This window comes from Nicotiana tabacum, chromosome 6 (genome assembly GCF_000715075.1).
Source record: "Nicotiana tabacum cultivar K326 chromosome 6, ASM71507v2, whole genome shotgun sequence".
NCBI classification, from domain to species: Eukaryota; Viridiplantae; Streptophyta; class Magnoliopsida; order Solanales; family Solanaceae; genus Nicotiana; species Nicotiana tabacum.
The window spans coordinates 152,426,502-152,448,699 of NC_134085.1; positions in this window are offsets into that span (position 1 = coordinate 152,426,502).

Consider the following 22,198-nt stretch of genomic DNA (forward strand, 5'->3'; position numbering starts at 1 on the left):
TTACCTGTTTTGAAATATTTTAGTGTGCAAATAATCGTATTGAGTGTGTATTTAATTTTAATTTGATTTTTGGTTTAGTTTTGTTTTAAAATAAAAAGAAAATAAATAATAAAATAAAAAATATATATAAAGAAAGGACCCTTCCGGACTTGGGCCAATTTTAACAAAATTGGCCCAAACAAACAGCCCAAAACCCAGGCCTGCCCGGTCCAACACCACCTGATACCCAGGACATCCAAACGACGACGTTTTAGCCCAGTGTGATCTGCGCCGTTGATCTCAGATTGATCAACGGCCAAGATCAATTCCCCATAACCCACCAACAAACCCGACCCGTCTCACCCGGACCGACCCCAAACCTTTATCCTTGAAACGACGTCGTCCCTTGTTAGCCAAAGGATCCTGGCCCTTCATCTCATCTCATCCAACGGCCAGGATCCATTTGCTCACTAACTATATAAACTCCTAACACTACCCTGCCCCCCTATCCAAACCCCAGCCTTCATCGTCTTCACCATAACCCCCAAACCCTAGAGCCGCCCCTGTACCCCTCGCCATGAAAACCGGCGGCACGGACGCCGGTGACCTCGCCCCTAACACCATAGAACCCCTTTGACGTCCTGAACCCAAATCCATCAACCACACACCTCGAATCCTAGCCCACCTTCTCGAATCTTCATTTGAAGATTCGAGTCGGAACCCAATCTACACCGATCTGCCCTAAATTCATACCAGACACTCCCCAGACCCCCCTCGTGACCAAACCATACTTGGTTTGGTCCGAATCTAACCAGGGAAACATGAATCCCGGATCTGAGTTTTGGAACTTTGTAGTTCTTCATCACTGGCCCATGCCCGTCCGAGCCAAAAAGATTAAGGTCTAATGGACCTTAATCGAAGTGTTTCTCATCTAAGAAACACTTCGATTAAAGTCCGTTCAGCCTTAAGAAAGGTCTGTCCAAATCCGAGTTCAAACTTTTGATGTTTCGAGTTTTAAGGTGAGTTTGCTTTATTTCCTTTACTTGTTTTAGTCCGTGTGATTTTGTTTTTAAAGTCTGTTCATATTTGTTTTAATTTTATCAACTTTTGTTTGTCCACTTTACCCGAACCTCTGTTGTTTGATTAAGCCCTTCCATTTTGTTCCGATAATGTGTATGTAAATGTTGTGCAAGTAGCTGATTTTCAAGTTTGGACTGACTAGTTGACTCCTCGAGTGTATTTCTGCTTAGTCAGTATAATTCAAACCATGTATCAATACTGTTTAAAGGTCGGATTTTTGGCTACGATTGTGTATGTTAATGCTAATACAGTCGAGTCGACATGTGTCGTCAATTAGTTTCAACTGTCTGAACAAAGTAAATCGATTTGCTTCTGATGAACATTTGCCTTGAGTCAATTAAGAACCAGTTTTGCTTACTTATATATTGTTTGAATTGATCAGTTAATGTAAAAAGGATTGTTTATGTTTAAATTCTGAATTGGAAGGCATGTGCACTCGTGCACAGCATGTGCATTGGTGCACCTCATGTGCCTTGTGCACAGCCTGTTTTTCTGCATTAAGAAGGCTTTTAAGTTTTAAACAATTTGACAGCATGTGCTGTCAGATATATTCTACTGCCCATACCTTACTTTAAGTTTAAAAAGTGTTAAACCTTTTAAAAGTAAGTCTGCCAGGGAATGTTGATGGGGTTTAATACTTAATTAGCTAAAGTTGGAATTGAAAATGGAAGGCACATGGGAGGGGTACTGTGATATTCTGAAAACAGGTTGTTAAAAGGAGTAGGACTGAGGCTTATAAAAGGGAGGATATACAGAATTAGGAGAGGAGATAGACAGAATTGAGGGGAGAGACAGAATTGGGAGATACAGAATTAAAGAGATCAGAGAAAATATTGGAAAAGGAAGGAAAGAAAATACAGGAAGAAGGGGAAACACACTGTGAGGAGTTTTGAAGAGAAAGCTTGAAATACATACATTGTGAGGATAGGAAAGAAAGAGAAAGAGTTGGCAGGATTAGAAAGAGAGCAAGAAAGAGATAAAAACAGATTAAGAAATCAGAAACTTGGTCTTGTTTGTCTGAAGTTCATTTATTGTCAACACGTTAGGCAGTGTTCTTTCTTCTAAATTTCAATCGAGATTATTGTTAGTGTTCTGCTGCATTTGGTATATTCCGGAATTGGACTGTCTGGAGTATCACACTGTGTGCTGTTTCATCGGGTTGTTTCTCCTTCAACTCTAGTTCCATCTCGCAACAGAATCCTTTCTGTTGTGCTGTTCTGATTGCTGCTGCTATCTTGCTCACTATTGCTGCTGCATTTTTGTCCTGCTACTACTGTTAATTCTGCCTTTTTGCTGCTGCTGATTCCCCATCTTCTTCTTCTTCTCCTTTGCACTTTCAGCATTTTCAGGTACACATTTCAAGTCCCATATTGATGTAATTGAAACAGTTTGAAAGCATGAAATGAAAAAGGTTGAAGAAGTTCAAGCATTTGCTGTAATATTCATAGTTTATAATTCAGCAGTTCGAAAGCATGTACTGATATTCGACTAAGTTTATCCTGTTGTGTTTTAGCTCGGTAGTTCGTTTGTTGATATGGGCATGTATGTTTCGACCTTATACAATACTGTTCCTGTTTCATTTAGTTATTTTTTAGTCAAGATTAGTCCACGTAAGTTTAGTTAAGTTCAACTCGAGAAGTGTTCGGATTAAGTGTTGTATTTCGTTAACTAGCACATGATTCTTTGTCAAATTAAAACATTTTACTTTGCCAGTTATCCTTTAATCTAGCCCAAATAAGTTCAGTTAAGTTCAACAAGAAATCTTTTCGTATGTGATGTTCGGATTAAGTATTGCATTTCATCAATCTCATATGTAATCTTTTGTTCGACCAAAGTATTTTCGTAAGGCATGATGCTTTCTTACTTTATAAGTAATTAATCAGAAATTGATAGGAGTCCGATTTAGGCCAAGACATATACTTCAATTAGCATATATTTTTTCATTCTCCTATCTCTGGAAACAAAATAATAGAAATGTAGCCACTGTAGGGTACCCTTCTAAAATAATGAGACGAGCCTCGCCAAATAAAAAATGCAAATTGCGGGGCCCTCAGTAATTGATCATGATAAATACTTAGAATTTGGGACGGACTGTTTAGTGAATTTCACTGCCTTCCCCAAAGATAATAACGCGTTTAGATTCTTTAGGCGCGACTTTAAGTAAATTATATTCTTAAAAATTGGGTGCACATTGATGTGACCCAAATCCAAGTCTCAACGGAGTCGAAATGTGTTAACAACTACGGGTGCATTGATTGTGACGTGGTTCGAGATGCATTTTCATGACGTTGCAATTCTATAAAAATAAATGATAATAATAAAAGCGGCTTAAACTTAATAAAAGCACATAAGTCACAACATGTATTTAAATCAGATATTTAGCCATTATAACAATTTAAGCGACCGTGCTAGAACCACGGGATTCGAGGGTGCCTAACACCTTCCCTCGGGTCAACAGAATTCCTTACTTAGAATTTCTGGTTCGCAGACTTCATTTGGAAAAGTCGAAAATTTCCTCGATTTGGGATTCAAGATAAACCGGTGACTTGGGACACCAAAACCAAACCTTTCCCAAGTGGCGACTCTGAATTAAACAAATAATCCCATTTCGAATATTGTCACTTAAATTGGAAAAACTCCCTCGCGCATTTAACCCCTTCGGGGTCGGGCGCGCAAAAAGGAGGTGTGACAGCTCTGGCGACTCTGCTGGGGAGACTGACCCAGAACCACTGGTTCAGGGTCCAAGAATTCGAGCTTAGAATAATTGTTATATCTGGCTTATTATCTGATCTTTATTACATGTTTTGCATAAAAGTGCTAAATGTTGTCTTTTACCGCTTTTGATATTATCTGAACTGTATATAAACTGTGCCGAAACCTTTCTTTTCTTACCTCCGGGGAGAAGCTCGCTGGTCGAGACTCCCTATTCTGTTAGTGTCAATACCTGAAATAAGAAAGAGGTCGGACAAGTTACAAAGCCGGACGATCTCGCGGGTCCCCGGTACGTAGCCCCCTCCTCGACTCGAGTTGTCCGCTCGGGTACACAGTCTAGAGCAAATACCAAGGTTTAAACCTAGTATAACAAAACTTCATACCGGATCCCTAGTAGGAACACTTATTTGCATCATATTGCATTTGACTTAGGGGACTCAACACAGGGGTTGGGTCCGTCTAGGACAGGCAACCTGAAATGGAAAAGACCATCATGCTGCATTCCTATCTATGTTGTGCATTTATTTGCTTCGGTTCCGCATGTCGACCGGTTCTTAAAAAAAAAAAAAAGAGGGAAAATAGCAGCGTAGGGGAGATAATTACTTATTTTTGGAAAATAAAACCAATGTCCAAGTAGTGTCAAAGCCTCACCGGAATTTTTCTAAAAAAAAAAAACTGTTTTGTTTATTGAGACTTGTTAAAAAAAATATATATAAATGTTTTTTTTATCACTTTCAAAAATCAAAAAAAAAAGAAGAAAAGGTATTTATTTTAAAAGTAAAAAAAAACAAAAAAAAAATCGAAAATTCATAATTTAAAAATGTGTTGTTTCTTTTGTAGTACCCCTTTTACGAATTCAGACTAATAGTCCAAATTTTTTCTAAAAAAAATAAAAAATAAAAAATATATAAAAAAAAAATAGTTCCTTTAATCTTTATCGTTCCTTTAATCTTTATCTCTTTTCAAAAACAAAAAAAAATATAAAAAATACGTATTCCTGATTTCTAGGTTTATTCGATTTTTCCTATTTTTACAATATTCCCGAACTACGCCGGTTTGATTCTCACCGGATGTGAGATACGTAGGCAACCCTCGTCGGGTTCAACCCCCATTTTGCTAAAATAGCCAAAATCAAAAAATATGTTTCAAATTTTTAAAGAGTCATAAATAAGTCAGGTGATGCTGTTTTGTCATAAATAGCCGAATGTTCCCGAAAGGGACGCCGGAAGGCTAACTTTGCATAAACAGCCACCTTTGGGTCATTTTTAAGGTTTAGTCCAGTTGACCCACACAACCTTAAAATCTTCGTCCCCTAGGCGTTGAAAGGTCGTGTTAGCAATATTGAGTTTCCTAATTTTTTTTAAAAAAAAAACGATAAAAAAAAAGTCGTAAATGAATAGGGTGACGCTGTTTTGACATGAATAGCCGAATGTTCCCGAAAGGGACGCCGGAAGGCTGACTCTGCATAAATAGCCACTTTTGGGTTTTGTTTATCATTTTTAGACCCACACAGCCTTAAAATCTTCGTCCCCGAAGTGCTTAAAGGCCGTGTTCAAAGCTTGTTCCCCTCTGTAAAATATTTTGAGTCAGTCATTTTTGTTAAAATCACCTTAATAAATGTGCAGGATGAGCACGATGCAAAATGAACATTTTTCAATAATGACCAAAATCCCTGTCAAGTTACGGCTATGGTGGAATGATCTAGGTGTTGAAGGGCAAAATGAGGTTAAGAAATATCTGAAAGGTCTTGTGGGTCTGTTGGAAATCCAGCCTCGGGGAGATATCATAAGAGCTTTGGTTACCTATTGGGACCCGGCGCACAATGTTTTCCATTTCTCTGACTTTGAGCTCACCCCAATTTTGGAAGAAATGGCCGGATACATCGGGAATACTGAACTTCCTTTGAGGGAAAAATACTTGGTCGCCCCGAGAGTCGTCACGGTACATCGGTTCCTAGATTCATTGAAAATACCTAGAACAGTCCACAACCCGGATCTAGCAGCCGGATTCTGTACTCCATGCTTCATATATGATAGGTACGGTCATGAGGGGGGATTCAATAATCCAATCAACAAACTGTGCAGCAAAGGAGTTCGTCAGAAGTGGGACGAGCACAGACGGGTAGCATTCATGATGATGTTCCTGGGCCTTCTGGTATTTCCAAGGAAAGATGGAAACATTGATTTGAAGATATCTGGGGTCGTCAGCACTTTACTCACGCAAAGTGACAGTACTCTCGCGCCTATGGTGGTATCCGACATCTTTCGAGCTCTCACAGCTTGTAAAGCTGGGGGAAATTTCTTCGAAGGTTGTAACTTGCTCCTACAGATATGGATGACCGAGCACCTCTGCCATCATTCCGAGATTTTGAGCCATGGTTCCCCGGAAAAGACCCGCATAGAAGAATCTTACACGAGAACCAAAGAGATCAGTTTGCCCAAAGGAGTCCTGGCATGGACCTCGTTCTTTCAAACTCTTACGGCCAGCCAAATACAATGGACGTTGGGATGGTTGCCTGTTGATGAGATCCTATATATGTCTGCAGCTAAAATTCATTTCTTACTGATGGGGCTTAAGAGCATTCAACCTTACGCACCCTGCCGAGTTTTAAGACAGTTCGGAAGATACCAGACAGTACCTCATGAGGAAGATCTAAGCACTCAAGCAGTTGAGATAAGTCCTAACGGACAGTTCCCAGAAGCAAAGATTCGCCAAATCTGGAATGAGGGTCAATATTTGAAATCAGATACTTGCGTGCGGGATCGAGCCAAAGGAGAAACGGCGCCAAGTTACCTTGCATGGTACAGAAGGGAACTCGAACATGAAAGGCCAGCTAAGAGACCCCATATCCGGAATTTTACCGAATCATCACAAAAGCAGTGGGATTGGTTAGCAAAAGAGAGAGGCTATTGCGCCGAAATCAGCAGGTTAAAGCAACAAGTGGAAAACTTGAAATATGAACACAACGTGCAAGTTGCTACCGATCTGGGAGAGCGGAACAGGTTGATTCAAGAAAATGAAAAGCTCAGAGCCCAGATCAAACAGATAAGGTTGGATGCAGATAAACAGCCAAGGCGTCGATCAGACGAGCACCTGATAAAAGGGCTAAAAGGTGAAATCAGGGAATGGCGAGATGGTTTGGAGAAATCTGAAAACATCATAGCAGAGCTCAAAGCACAGTGGGATACAAGAACAGATAAGCATCGCAGATACCTGAATCAATTGGGAGGCGACCACGAGAAGACTGTTGCTAAGATAAAGAGAGAGATGGCAGCACTTGAGATCAAAGCAGCTAGTCAGGCCAAGGATTTCCAAATTGAGAGCAGATACTGGTATGACTCAATAGCCCAGATGAAGTTGGAAGTACGACGATTGAAGCATCAACGCGTACAAGATGTTCAAGTCTTCAAGATATGCAGCGATCAGATAAAGCGCCTGCTTGTAGAGAAGAAGCAAGCCAGAGATAGGATCAAAGCCATTGCCCACGCCATCACCAGACGATGTCTGCGATGTGAGAACATGTCCAGTGTCACCTTCCCCTCGGCAGTAATGGTTTACGTCAAGCAGACTATGCACGAGCTGGAGCAACTTGAGAGGGATCTCACGCCTAGGACCGCGGCGAGGCCGAACGATGCCCCGCGGACACCAATTTTCAAAACCATAATGCACTCATAAGTCAAGCCTATATCTTAGCGTCTTCTGTTTGTTTTTCCATCAGGGTGATTTTTAGTCTATTTTTGAGTCTAGGTTTGTTTTTTTTTTCTTTTTTTCAAAGTTTGATTTTGGCAGAATGTAGTTTGTAATAGACTGCTTCAATAATAAAGAGTTTGCTTCTTTCACGCTCATTTGTGTTTTTCGAACTACGTAATGATCTGATTCACGTAGGCATCGTGATACGTAGGCAATCCTCATCGGATCCGGTCGCCTTTCTTTTACTGCAAAATAAATAAAATAAATAAAAGAAAAACAAAAGAGAAAAAGAAAAGAAAAAAAAAGGGAAAGAAAACTAATAAGAATGCCGGAATGACGCATGCTCTCGTAGCAAACATATAGTAATCCACTTAACTGTATAGGTGCATCATGCCCAACGTGAGATTAACTATCTGTTCTTTGCTACAAATTAACCGTGCGTTTGTCATTGAGCATTTTTCCAGGGTTTTTGAAAAGACGGTTGGTTTGGTGAAAGTCTGGCCTCGCACTCATACTTCACGAGGTCAAGGAGAAGTATTCAACTACCTGTTGTTAGGGCAAGAAGCAGTACTCACACTTACTTCACCAGGTCAAAAGGAAGTGTGGAAATGTCTTCGGAAATTCCATTGCAAACAGTCCCCGTCTCTGAGGAGAGCTCAATCTCAGCCGTCCTCACACCTGAATCCGCAACTGCGGAGGAAAATAGAATCCTACGGCTCCGCATGTTGGAAATGCTGGATGACTGGAACAATGGGAAAGAGCCGCCAAGTGTCATCCCCGGATTCCCTGAATTATTCTCCAGGTCAAGTGGAACGTCCAATGTCCCCATAAATTATCCTGCTACTCCATTTGGGTACCCAGCCACCTCCGCCTTCTCTGCAGGATCACCTTCTGAGCCTCATCCCCGAATGTCGGCCACTGATGCAAGCATGAACATCTTTACTGCATCGCCTTGCCCAACTACGGCACAACCTGCCACATACAAGCCGAGCTTTGACTCATCCTCTTTTACATTCCAAGCACCATCGTTCTCAATGGAACCAACTAGGTTCGCTACCAGTACTAATCCTCTACTGCCTCAGTGCGAGCTCGCACCAGGACAGGATCAGGCCCCCAGAGTTGTAGAACAAAATGAGATTGCCAAGAGAATGAGAAGCCTTGAACAAAGTCTGAAGAATATGCAAGGATTGAGCGGACAAAAGAGCGTCTCTTACGCCTGACCTGTGCATGTTTCCTCACGTGCACCTGCCGACGGGTTTCAAGACCCCAAAGTTTGAGAAATACGATGGGCACGGTGACCCCATTGCACATCTTAAGAAATACTGCAACCAATTGCGGGGAGCCGGCGGAAAAGAAGAACTGCTAATGGCATACTTTGGGGAAAGTCTAGTAGGGGTAGCTTCGGAATGGTATATGGATCAGGAAATGTCCCGATGGCATATATGGGATGATCTCGCCAGAGATTTTGTAAAACAATTCCAGTATAACATCGACATTGCACCAGACCGAAACTCTCTGTCGAATTTGAAGAAGAAGCCTTCGGAAAGCTTTAGAGAGTATGCTATTAAGTGGCGTGAACAGGCGTCGAGAGTGAAGCCTCCCATGGATGAAGTGGAAATGGTTACTACTTTTCTCCAGGCTCAAGAGTCTGACTATTTCCAAAACATGATGTCGGCCATGGGTAAGCCATTCGCGGAAGCGATCAAGATTGGAGAGATGGTGGAAAATGGGTTGAAAACAGGAAGGATTTTGAGTCAAGCAGCCATAAGGGCAACCTCTCAGGCTGTCCAAAGCGGGTCTGGAGGAACGACAAGGGGGAAGAAGAAGGAAGAAACGGCTATGGCAGCCTCTGAAGCAAGGGAGTATCGTCATCCCAGGCCCCATTTTCCGGAAAGGGCCCCACAACACTACTACCCCCACTCAAATGTGGCATATGCTCATCAACCTTATATGGTCATGAATGCCCAACCTTATAACCATCCACCACAACAAGCCAGCCGAGGCCCAACTCCACCTCCCAGAAATCAGCCTCCTTACCGCAACCACTATAACCCACAACCCCCACAGAATAACTACCGCCCCCAAGAGCCACCTCGACGGCGGACTTTCACGCCCATCGGTGAGCCATACTCGACTTTGTTCCCAAAGTTGGTCCAGTTGGGTTTCTTGCAACCAATCCCTCAAACAAGGCAAAACCCAACATCGCCTTCTTACAAAGCCGGAGTCAGATGCGCCTATCATTCAGGGGCTGAGGGACATGATACAAACGACTGCTAGTCATTGAAAAGAGTGGTCGAAAATTTGATAGAGCAGGGGAAAATAGTGCTAAGGGACGAAGAGATCCCAAATGTGACTAACAATCCATTGCCCGCTCACAATAATGGGCCGCTGATCGGCATGATTTGTGAAGACAAAGAGTTCGACCCTGCTTTGAAAGCCATAATTGCCATTGTCGACGCGGGGAAGAGGCCTGAAATAGACCAAAAATCAGAAAAGGAGGAGGAGGCCAAGGTTGCAGAGAGCAAGCCTGAAAAGAAGGTGGAGAAGAAAGTGGTACCAGCAATGGGCGGAGTTCTTTACATACCACGAGGTCAAGCTGAGAAGACGCAGAAATCCGGGATCAAAAAGACAAAACCTATGTACGTGCCAAAAGGGGCCTATGTGGTCCGGGGGACGATTCAACCACCTCGGCCGAATGAGCCAGTGGTTATCGGACGCGTGCCACAAAAGCCAATGACCAACCCGTCCACAGTGCCGTGGAATTATCGAAAGACTTTGGTAATGTACAAAGGTAAAGAGGTCATGGGAGAACTTCCAGAAAATACTTTCATTGGAGGGTATTCAAATACCCAAGAACTGAACAACGCCACACAAAGGCGCTTCCCGCCAAAGAAGCCCGTGAGTGTTGAGGAAGCGGAATTGTTCTTCCAACAAATGAAGATGCCGGATTATGAAGTGATAGATCAGCTGCGCAAGCACCCTGAGTAGATGTCCATGCTATCATTATTGATAAGGTCGGCCGAGCATCAAAAGATCTTACTGAAGACCCTGAATGAAGCATATATACCAGTTGGAACCTCGGTGGAGCAACTAGAGCGGATGACAGAAAGATTCTTCGCCGTCAACCAAATCTCTTTCAGCAAGAATGATTTACCCCCGGAAGGAGCGGCACACAACAAGGCCTTGCATTTAACAGTTAAATGCGAGGACTACTATGTCAAGCGGGTAATGTTGGATGGAGGCTCAGGCGTTGACATTTGCCCGCTCTCCACGCTACAAAGGATGGAAATTGGGACCGGAAGAATCCGACCCAACAATGTCTGCGTAAGAGCTTTCGACGGCATCAAGAGAGATACCATGGGAGAAATAGACCTGCTGTTGGTCATAGGACCAGTCGAATTTCGAGTAACCTTCCAGGTGATCGACATGGACACATCCTACAATTTTCTCCTTGGCAGACCTTGGATCCATGCGGCAGGAGCCGTGCCTTCCACTCTTCACTAGATGGTGAAGTTCGAGTACGAAAACCAAGAGATCGTGGTCCATGGGGAAGACGAACACACCATTTATTGGGACCCATCCATCCCGTATATTGAACCGAGAGAAGGGAGCGAACATACGGTCTATCAAGCTTTCGAGGTGGTACTGGCAGAGCAGCACGAAAAGGGAGTACCTTGCCCCCCAGCCTTTCTTGTCTAATGCTTCGGTCATGGTGGCCAAAGAGATGACCCGGCACGGATTTAGGCCAGGAAAGGGACTTGGACGAACCCTTCAGGGAATGACAGGACCCATTACTTTACCAGTCATCAAGAAACCTTTTGGACTAGGTTTCAAACCTACTCCAGCAGACGAAAAATGGGCGAAGAAAAGGAGAAATGAGGGCTGGAAGTTGCCTCAACCACTGCCGGATTTACATGCGACTTTCGTCAGGCCAAAGTACGCTGAAGAAGAAGATGATGAGGTCTTCACAGCTGAGGAAATCGAGGAAATATGTGGGGCGATGAGAGAAATGCTCTACGAGGTCCACATGGTTCAACCAGGTGAAGGCACAAGCACTGCTGAGATGCTGTACATGGGACCGAATGCCCAACTTCAAAACTGGGAGGCCACACCATTCCCGACTAGACGGAAGTCCGGGTAGACCTGTCCTGCCACCTTTCCTGTGTCACAAGTTATCTCCGGGACATAACTTGAACGTTTACTTCTTTTCATTTGTTGTTTTGAATTCCTAGTTGTAAACATTGTTGTCTTCCAACTTTCCAAAGAAAATATACAAAATACAAAAAAAATCATCATTGCTTGCCTATTCTTTCTTTTGTTCTGATTTTTATTACTTTTCCTCTTATCTTCCTTTTCAGTCCTAATAATGCGGCTTTAAATATGACATGCTTGCGGACTTCACGCCCAGATCACAATGAGTTATTTAACTGCGAATTAATGAACCCAGAACCAGAATATGATGCGGAAGAGGCTTTTAGGGAGATAAACCGAGAGTTGGAATATTTTGAGAATAAACCTAAGCCGAATCTGAATGACACTGAACCGGTAAATTTAGGAACCCCGGAAGAAATCCGGGAGACCAAGATAAGCATTCACACGGACAAGAAAACGAGAGAGGCGATAATTCAACTTCTTTTTGAATTCAAAGACGTGTTTGCTTGGTCATATGATGACATGCCGGGACTAGGTGTCGATCTAGTGGTTCACAAATTGCCGATTCATCCTGATTGTCCTCCAGTTCAACAAAAGCAACGAAAGTTCAAAACCGAGGTCAGTGACAAGATTAAAGAGGAGATCACCAAGCAACTGAAAACAGGAGTGATCCGGGTAGTCCAATACACAACATGGTTGGCGAATGTGGTTCCAGTACCAAAGAAGGACGGGAAAACTCGAGTATGCGTAGATTACCGAGATCTGAACAGAGCAAGTCCTAAAGATAATTTCCCGCTGCCCAACATCCACATCCTCGTTGATAATTGTGCCAAACACGAGATACAGTCTTTTGTAGATTGTTATGCTGGGTATCATCAGGTACTGATGGATGAAGAGGACGCCGAGAAAACCGCCTTCACCACGCCTTGGGGCACCTACTGTTACCGGGTCATGCCATTTGGTCTGAAGAATGCTGGGGCTACTTACATGAGGGCCATGACTGCCATTTTCCATGACATGATGCACCAGGAAATAGAGGTGTACGTGGACGATGTGATAGTCAAGTCCAGGACGCAGGATAATCACATCCAAGACTTGAGGAAATTCTTCGAGAGGCTAAGGAAGTATGACTTGAAGCTAAATCCAGCCAAATGCGTTTTCGGAGTTCCGTCGGGCAAACTTTTGGGTTTCATCGTAAGCAGGAGAGGAATTGAGCTAGATCCAACTAAGATAAAATCCATCAGAGATTTACCTCCCCCGAGAACGAAGAAAGACGTGATGAGTCTGTTGGGCAGGTTGAACTACATCAGTCGGTTTATTGCCCAGCTGACAAGCACGTGTGAGCCCATATTCAAGCTGTTAAGGAAAGATGCGGCGATTAAGTGGACAACAGAGTGTCAAGAAGCCTTTGATAAAGTCAAAGAATACCTTTCGAATCCCCCAGTCTTGGTCCCTCCAGAACCAGGGAGGCCACTTTTCTTGTATCTGACAGTCTTGGAGAACTCTTTCGGTTGCGTCCTCGGGCAACACGACATAACCGGAAAGAAGGAACAAGCAATCTACTACCTGAGCAAGAAATTCACCAGCTACGAGGCCAAATACACTCTGCTGGAAAGGACATGCTGCGCTCTCACATGGGTTGCTCAAAAGCTGAGACATTATCTCCAAGCCCACACTACATTCCTCATAAGCAGGTTGGATCCCTTGAAGTATATATTTCAGAAACCAATGCCTACTGGGAGACTGGCTAAATGGCAAATCTTGCTTACGGAATTCGACATAGTTTATGTCACTCGCACGGCGATGAAAGCCCAGGCGTTAGCAGATCATTTAGCCGAAAACCCGGTCGATGAGGAATACCAGCCATTGGATACCTACTTTCCAGATGAAGAGGTAAACACCGTAGAAGTGATCTCGGAGGAAGCTCATGTTTGGAAGATGTTCTTTGACGGAGCCGTGAACGCCAAGGGTATAGGGATTGGGGCAATTTTGATCTCACCTACCGGTCAGCATTATCCCGCCACAGCTAGACTTCGTTTCTTCTGCACAAATAATACAGCTGAATATGAAGCCTGCATTATGGGCATGCATATGGCAATCGATCAGGATGTCAAAGACTTACTAATTATGGGAGATTCTGACCTGATCATCCGGCAAGTTCAAGGCGAGTGGGAAACTCGGGATGTCAAACTTATCCCATACCGACAACATGTGGAGGACCTCAGCAAGCGCTTTACCTCAATAGAGTTCAGGTATATTCCGAGGTGTCACAATGAACTGGCAGATGCACTTGCTACTCTGGTTTCTATGCTACCCTACCCGGGCAACGCCCACGTCGATCCTTTGGAAATCCAAATCATGGAAAGACACGGTTACTGCAGTGTAATCGAGGCGGGATCAAATACGCAGCCTTGGTACCATGACATCAAGAGGTTCTTGAAGACGCAAGAATACCCAGAGCATGCTACTGGAGATCAGAAGAGGACCATTAGGCGACATGCAAGTGGTTTCTTTCTAAGCGGTGAATTGTTATATAAGAGGACCCCGGACCTCAATCTCTTATGATGCGTCGATATCGAGGAGGCAAGAAAGATCATGCACGAAGTACACGCAGGTGTGTGCGGACCTCACATGAACGGGTATGTCTTGGCGAAGAAAATCCTTCGAGCAGGTTATTATTGGATGACCATGGAAAAGGATTGCTTTAGTTTCGTTCGGAAGTGTCATCAGTGTCAGGTGCACGGTGATTTGATTCATGCACCTCCCACGGAACTGCATCCCATGTCCGCACCATGGCCATTTGTCGCCTGGGGCATGGACGTCATTGGACCAATTGAACTAAAGGCCTCGAACGGACACAGGTTTATACTAGTTGCCATAGACTACTTTACGAAATGGGTAGAGGCTGTCACTCTCAAGTCGGTCACCAAGAAAGCTGTGGTGGATTTTGTACACTCAAATCTTATTTGTCGCTTCGGTATTCCTGCGACTATCATTACAGATAACGCGGCAAACTTGAACAGTCACTTGATGGGGGATGTGTGCGAGCAATTCAAGATAACGCACAGGAATTCCACTCCTTATCGGCCAAAAGCCAATGGTGCCGTGGAAGCGGCAAACAAAAACATCAAGAAGATTTTGAGGAAAACGATCCAAAGATCCCGACAATGGCATGAGCAGTTACCTTTTGCATTATTGGGGTACCGCACTACGGTACGCACATCGGTGGGAGCGACTCCTTATCTTTTGGTTTATGGGACCGAGGCTGTAATACCGGCAGAGGTAGAAATTCCTTCGCTTCGAATCATTGTCGAAGCAGAAATCGAGGACAGCGAGTGGGTTAAGACTCGGTTAGAGCAATTGACGTTGATTGATGAAAAGCGGATGGCTGCAGTCTGTCACGGACAGTTATACCAACGAAGGATGGCCCGTACTTACAACAAGAAAGTCCGACCCCGGAATTTCGAAGTAGGTCAGCTGGTACTGAGGCGTATTCTGCCGCATCATGAAGAAGCAAAAGGAAAGTTTGCTCCAAATTGGAAAGGCCCATACATCGTAAGGAAAATATTGCCAAGAGGAGTATTGTATTTAGGTGATATCGAAGGAAATGACCCTAACACAGCAGTGAATGCAGATGCAGTCAAGAGATACTACGCCTAGATCATACTCCAGGCGGTCCTGACACATTTGAGAATGGCGAAGGTTTTATCCCCCACTACTCCCAAACACTACCCAATCCTCTCTACAAAAAGAAAAAAAAGAAACAAAAAAAAAAAAAACATTGATTGAGGCCTGAACTACGTTTGACTTGATTCCGAAAGGATACGTAGGCAGCCTCTCCCTGAGGTTCAGTCACACCAACAATAAAATCCCATTCACCCTGAAATTGAAACCAGGGCACGTCGAGCAGTTTAGAAGTTAGTATCATCTACCTCTCTTTACCAAGCACAAGCCTTCAAATCAATTACCGAATATGGCGGGGAACCAATAAGCGTCACAAATAGAGACCAGCACACTCTGAATTGAGAGAAATAAAATGAGAGAGTCTCGGCGGTGAAAACCTTCGGGCGCCACGAGGCGACGAGAGTAGAGAAACCAAAATGAGAGAGCTTGTTTAGTAAAAACTCGCAAAGAGTGCTATCAAGCGATGACAGGAAGAGAAATGAGAGAGGTCAGCCAGCGAAAACCCGCGAAGGGCGCTGTTGGCCGAAAAGGAATGACGCCACCCCAAGAAGGTCTCGGCAAAGTTCCACCGGTTTTGGAATCACAGATCCGTTCTGGTTCAGGAAAACGCAAGCTCTTAGAAGGTCAGACGTCCAGTCCAAAGAGCATGTCATGTTATTTAAAGCCGGCATTATCTTCCTCAGATAAGTTTTCCTCGTCCCGAGAAGGGTGTTCCTTTTCTGATTTACCTCCCCTTTCTTTGTTTCTTTTTGAATCCCTTTTGCATTTTAACCCCGAGTTCAGGACACACCGGAAAGGACAGGTGGCAGGTTTGTTTGCACGGAATCCCGTCTCACGAAGGAAAGCACCTCATCTCGTTGATATGATTACCCAAGCATGATGAATCATGACGTTTGATGGTGTTCCGGAGTAAAGAAAAAAGAGAGAAATCTTGAAATCTTCCCCAGCAAGTCCACCTTCGGACAAATCCCCACAGAGTTTCCCCCTGTACAAAACCCCACAGAGTTTCTATTTTGTACAATCTCCCACAAAGTCTCCCCGTTGGAATTTCATCGGCGCATCCCCAGCGAGTCCTTTTGTAAATATTCCCCAACAAGCTTACCCCAACAAACCCTGGGAAACTCATTTTGAGATAAATCCCCAGCCCCATTGTACAAAAATCCACACAAAGAATCCACTTTGTAAATATCCCCACAGAGCTTCCTTTGTTGTACAAATTCCCACAAAATACTTCCAATAAATTCCCCGTTAAGAACCTCCAAGCAAAACGGGACACAAAAAAAAAGGGTCCTTACGAAGCAAGTCATCACAGAATCCGGAAATACAAGCCTGTGCAGTCTAAAGGTTTCGCCATTCGAATCAAATCAATGGCGGGACTTCGCAACAGAAGTAAAGACGCAACGAAGCAATTGGGAACGATCAAGGTCACCGAACCAACCGTCATTTCCGAACTAACAATTGTTCTTTGTCTGAGAAGTTGAAACAGGTGTTAATCCAAGACAACCGTGCAAGAAGCAGGTGTCGCCCAAAGAAGAAGGTACACGGGTACAAGAAACATTTTGGCAATAAGGAATTCACTCAAAAGGTAAGTTCCCGCAAAACTCCCTTTTATCTTCTATTAAAACAAGAAAACTCAAAAATAGATCGTGTAGTATTCTCGAGCTTTATCCCCAGCCAATCAGCATTAGGGTTTTAAACCCTAAACTGAATTTTCCTTTCAGCCAGCATTAGAGTTTTAAACTCTAAACTGAGCTTTTCCATGCAGTCAGCATTAGGGTTTTAAACCCTAAACTGAACTCTTCCTTTCAGCCAGCATTAGAGTTTTAAACTCTAAACTGAGCTTTTTCATGCATCAGCATTAGGGTTTTAAACCCTAAACTGAACTCTTCCTTTCAGCCAGCATTAGAGTTTTAAACTCTAAACTGAGCTTTTTCATGCATCAGCATTAGGGTTTTAAACCCTAAACTGAATTTTCCTTTCAGCCAGCATTAGAGTTTTAAACTCTAAACTGAGCTTTTCCATGCCATCAGCATTAGGGTTTTAAACCCTAAACTGAATTTTCCTTTTAGTCAGCATTAGGGTTTTAAACCCTAAACTGAACTCTTCCTTTCAGCCAGCATTAGAGTTTTAAACTCTAAACTGAGCTTTTTCATGCATCAGCATTAGGGTTTTAAACCCTAAACTGAATTTTCCTTTCAGCCAGCATTAGAGTTTTAAACTCTAAACTGAGCTTTTCCATGCCATCAGCATTAGGGTTTTAAACCCTAAACTGAATTTTCCTTTTAGTCAGCATTAGGGTTTTAAACCCTAAACTGAACTCTTCCTTTCAGCCAGCATTAGAGTTTTAAACTCTAAACTGAGCTTTTTCATGCATCAGCATTAGGGTTTTAAACCCTAAACTGAACTCTTCCTTTCAGCCAGCATTAGAGTTTTAAACTCTAAACTGAGCTTTTTCATGCATCAGCATTAGGGTTTTAAACCCTAAACTGAATTTTCCTTTCAGCCAGCATTAGAGTTTTAAACTCTAAACTGAGCTTTTCCATGCCATCAGCATTAGGGTTTTAAACCCTAAATTGAATTTTCCTTTTAGTCAGCATTAGGGTTTTAAACCCTAAACTGAACTCTTCCTTTCAGCCAGCATTAGAGTTTTAAACTCTAAACTGAGCTTTTTCATGCATCAGCATTAGGGTTTTAAACCCTAAACTGAACTCTTCCTTTCAGCCAGCATTAGAGTTTTAAACTCTAAACTGAGCTTTTTCATGCATCAGCATTAGGGTTTTAAACCCTAAACTGAATTTTCCTTTCAGCCAGCATTAGAGTTTTAAACTCTAAACTGAGCTTTTCCATGCAATCAACATTAGGGTTTTAAACCCTAAACTGAACTCTTCCTTTCAGCCAGCATTAGAGTTTTAAACTCTAAACTGAGCTTTTTCATGCATCAGCATTAGGGTTTTAAACCCTAAACTGAATTTTCCTTTCAGCCAGCATTAGAGTTTTAAACTCTTAAACTGAGCTTTTTCATGCAATCAGCATTAGGGTTTTAAACCCTTAAACTGAACCTTTTCCTTTTTAGCCAGCATTAGAGTTTTAAACTCTAAACTGAGCTTTTTCATGCAATCAGCATTAGGGTTTTAAACCCTAAACTGAATTTTTCTTTCAGCCAGCATTAGAGTTTTAAACTCTTAAACTGAGCTTTTTCATGCAATCAGCATTAGGGTTTTAAACCCTAAACTGAATTTTCCTTTTAGTCAGCATTAGGGTTTTAAACCCTAAACTGAACTTTTTCCTTTCAGCCAGCATTAGAGTTTTAAACTCTAAACTGAGCTTTTTCATGCAATCAGCATTAGGGTTTTAAACCCTAAACTGAATTTTCCTGTTAGTCAGCATTAGGGTTTTAAACCCTAGACTGAATTTTCCTTTGGTCAGCATTAGGGTTTTAAACCCTAAACTGAACTTTTTCCTTTTAGTCAGCATTAGAGTTTTAAACCCTAAACTGAACCTTTCCCCATCTAGTCGGTATTAGGGCTCCAACCCTGAACTGAGCATGCATATCCTCTTTCATCAAGTTTATGAATTTCCTGTTGAATAATTAACGAAATTTTCCTAGTGAAACTGGGGCAGAAAATTTCGTTCGTTTGTTTTCTCCCGCAGGTCTGACCTCGAGCCACATGGATCGAAATGACCCACGAGGTGAATCCCAGTTCGGAATCAAAGAAGAAAAAAAAAAAAAGAAGATGTCCCGAGATATCAGAATAAATGAAAAAAGGATTGACTCCAACGTTTAATTGAGGGCCTGAACCTTGCCAATCGTGTCTCACTCAGTATCCCAGAGATTAAACAGGTCACCACAACTCGTAAGCATCAAGATTCAGATCGGAGTCTACAAGCAGAATCAGCTAAGACCCAAGATCAAGTCGTAAAAGAATCACAGATAGGAATCTTGTAACTAGCAGTTGACATATACATAAGTAGTTAGCTCAGTTTCCAATTTCCATTTGGTTGTAATAAGGCGGTCAGTAACGTAGCAGTGACAATAGCAGCAACAGTAGCAGCAAACATTACAATCCCATGGTAGTCCCAGCTACCAAAACTTCCCGAACTACATTGACCTGATTCCTGTTTAGCCCAGGATATGTAGGAAATCTTTGAAGCAAGATTCGGTCAGATCTTTCAAAAAAAACACATGCTTCATACGGAGTGGTCTATAGGCAAAAATCGCTCATACACGCTCACTTTATCTTTGCACGAAAACCCTTCATGTTTCCAAACAAAGAGGGGCAACTGTGAGCACGTGATTTTTGTTTCGCACGACAATCGCTCCAAAAGGAAGTAAAAATAATAATTGGCCCTGCTGTACAAATTTTGGATTTCTGTGCAGCACCTTGTTAATTTATTTGTGACTTCGGCCCATTTTTATTTATTTACTTTATTAAAACAAAATTCAAAAATAGATATGTGTCCTGCATAATTCGAACCGTAATCCGGTCGTTAAATAAAAAATCATGAATAGGCATCTTCGTCCGTGATTTTATTTTTTGTTCAACTTTACCTGTTTTGAAATATTTTAGTGTGCAAATAATCGTATTGAGTGTGTATTTAATTTTAATTTGATTTTTGGTTTAGTTTTGTTTTAAAATAAAAATAAAATAAATAATAAAATAAAAAAAATATATAAAGAAAGGACCCTTCCGGACTTGGGCCAATTTTAACAAAATTGGCCCAAACAAACAGCCCAAAACCCAGGCCTGCCCGGTCCAACACCACCTGATACCCAGGACATCCAAACGACGACGTTTTAGCCCAGTGTGATCTGGGCCGTTGATCTCAGATTGATCAACGGCCAAGATCAGTCCCCCGTAACCCACCAACAAACCCGACCCGTCTCACCCGGACCGACCCCAAACCTTTATCCTTGAAACGACGTCGTCCCTTGTTAGCCAAAGGATCCTGGCCCTTCATCTCATCTCATCCAACGGCCAGGATCCATTTGCTCACTAACTATATAAACTCCTAACACTACCCTGCCCCCCTATCCAAACCCCAGCCTTCATCGTCTTCACCATAACCCCCAAACCCTAGAGCCGCCTCTGTACCCCTCGCCATGAAAACCAGCGGCACGGACGCCGGTGACCTCGCCCCTAACACCATAGAACCCCCTTGACGTCCTGAACCCAAATCCATCAACCACACACCTCGAATCCTAGCCCACCTTCTCGAATCTTCATTTGAAGATTCGAGTCGGAACCCAATCTACACCGATCTACCCTAAATTTATACCAGACACTCCCCAGACCCCCCTCGTGACCAAATCATACTTGGTTTGGTCCGAATCTAACCAGGGAAACATGAATCCCGGATCTGAGTTTTGGAACTTTGTAGTTCTTCATCACTGGCCCATGCCCGTCTGAGCCAAAAAGATTAAGGTCTAATGGACCTTAATCGAAGTGTTTCTCATCTGAGAAACACTTCGATTAAAGTCCGTTCAGCCTTAAGAAAGGTCTGTCCAAATCCGAGTTCAAACTTTTGATGTTTCGAGTTTTAAGGTGAGTTTGCTTTATTTCCTTTACTTGTTTTAGTCCGTGTGATTTGTTTTTAAAAGTCTGTTCATATTTGTTTTAATTTTATCAACTTTTGTTTGTCCACTTTACCCAAACCTCTGTTGTTTGATTAAGCCCTTCCATTTTGTTCTGATAATGTGTATGTAAATGTTGTGCAAGTAGCTGATTTTCAAGTTTGGACTGACTAGTTGAATCCTCGAGTGTATTTCTGCTTAGTCAGTATAATTCAAACCATGTATCAATACTGTTTAAAGGTCGGATTTTTGGCTACGATTGTGTATGTTAATGCTAATATAGTCGAGTCGACATGTGTCGTCAATTAGTTTCAACTGTCTGAACAAAGTAAATCGATTTGCTTCTGATGAACATTTGCCTTGAGTCAATTAAGAACCAGTTTTGCTTACTTATAGATTGTTTGAATTGATCAGTTAATGTAAAAAGGATTGTTTATGTTTAAATTCTGAATTGGAAGGCATGTGCACTCGTGCACAGCATGTGCATTGGTGCACCTCATGTGCCTTGTGCACAACCTGTTTTTCTGCATTAAGAAGGCCTTTAAGTTTTAAACAATTTGACAGCATGTGCTGTCAGATATATTCTACTGCCCATACCTTACTTTAAGTTTAAAAAGTATTAAACCTTTTAAAAGTAAGTCTGCCAGGGAATGTTGATGGGGTTTAATACTTAATTAGCTAAAGTTGGAATTGAAAATAGAAGGCACATGGGAGGGGTACTGTGATATTCTGAAAACAGGTTGTTAAAAGGAGTAGGACTGAGGCTTATAAAAGGGAGGATATACAGAATTAGGAGAGGAGATAGACAGAATTGAGGGGAGAGACAGAATTGGGAGATACAGAATTAAAGAGATCAGAGAAAATATTGGAAAAGGAAGGAAAGAAAATACAGGAAGAAGGGGAAACACACTGTGAGGAGTTTTGAAGAGAAAGCTTGAAATACATACATTGTGAGGATAGGAAAGAAAGAGAAAGAGTTGGCAGGAATAGAAAGAGAGCAAGAAAGAGATAAAAACAGATTAAGAAATCAGAAACTTGGTCTTGTTTGTCTGAAGTTCATTTATTGTCAACACGTTAGGCAGTGTTCTTTCTTCTAAATTTCAATCGAGATTATTGTTAGTGTTCTGCTGCATTTGGTATATTTCGGAATTGGACTGTCTGGAGTATCACACTGTGTGTTGTTTCATCGGGTTGTTTCTCCTTCAACTCTAGTTCCATCTCGCAACAGAATCCTTTCTGTTGTGCTGTTCTGATTGCTGCTGCTATCTTGCTCACTATTGCTGCTGCATTTTTGTCCTGCTGCTACTATTAATTCTGCCTTTTTGCTGC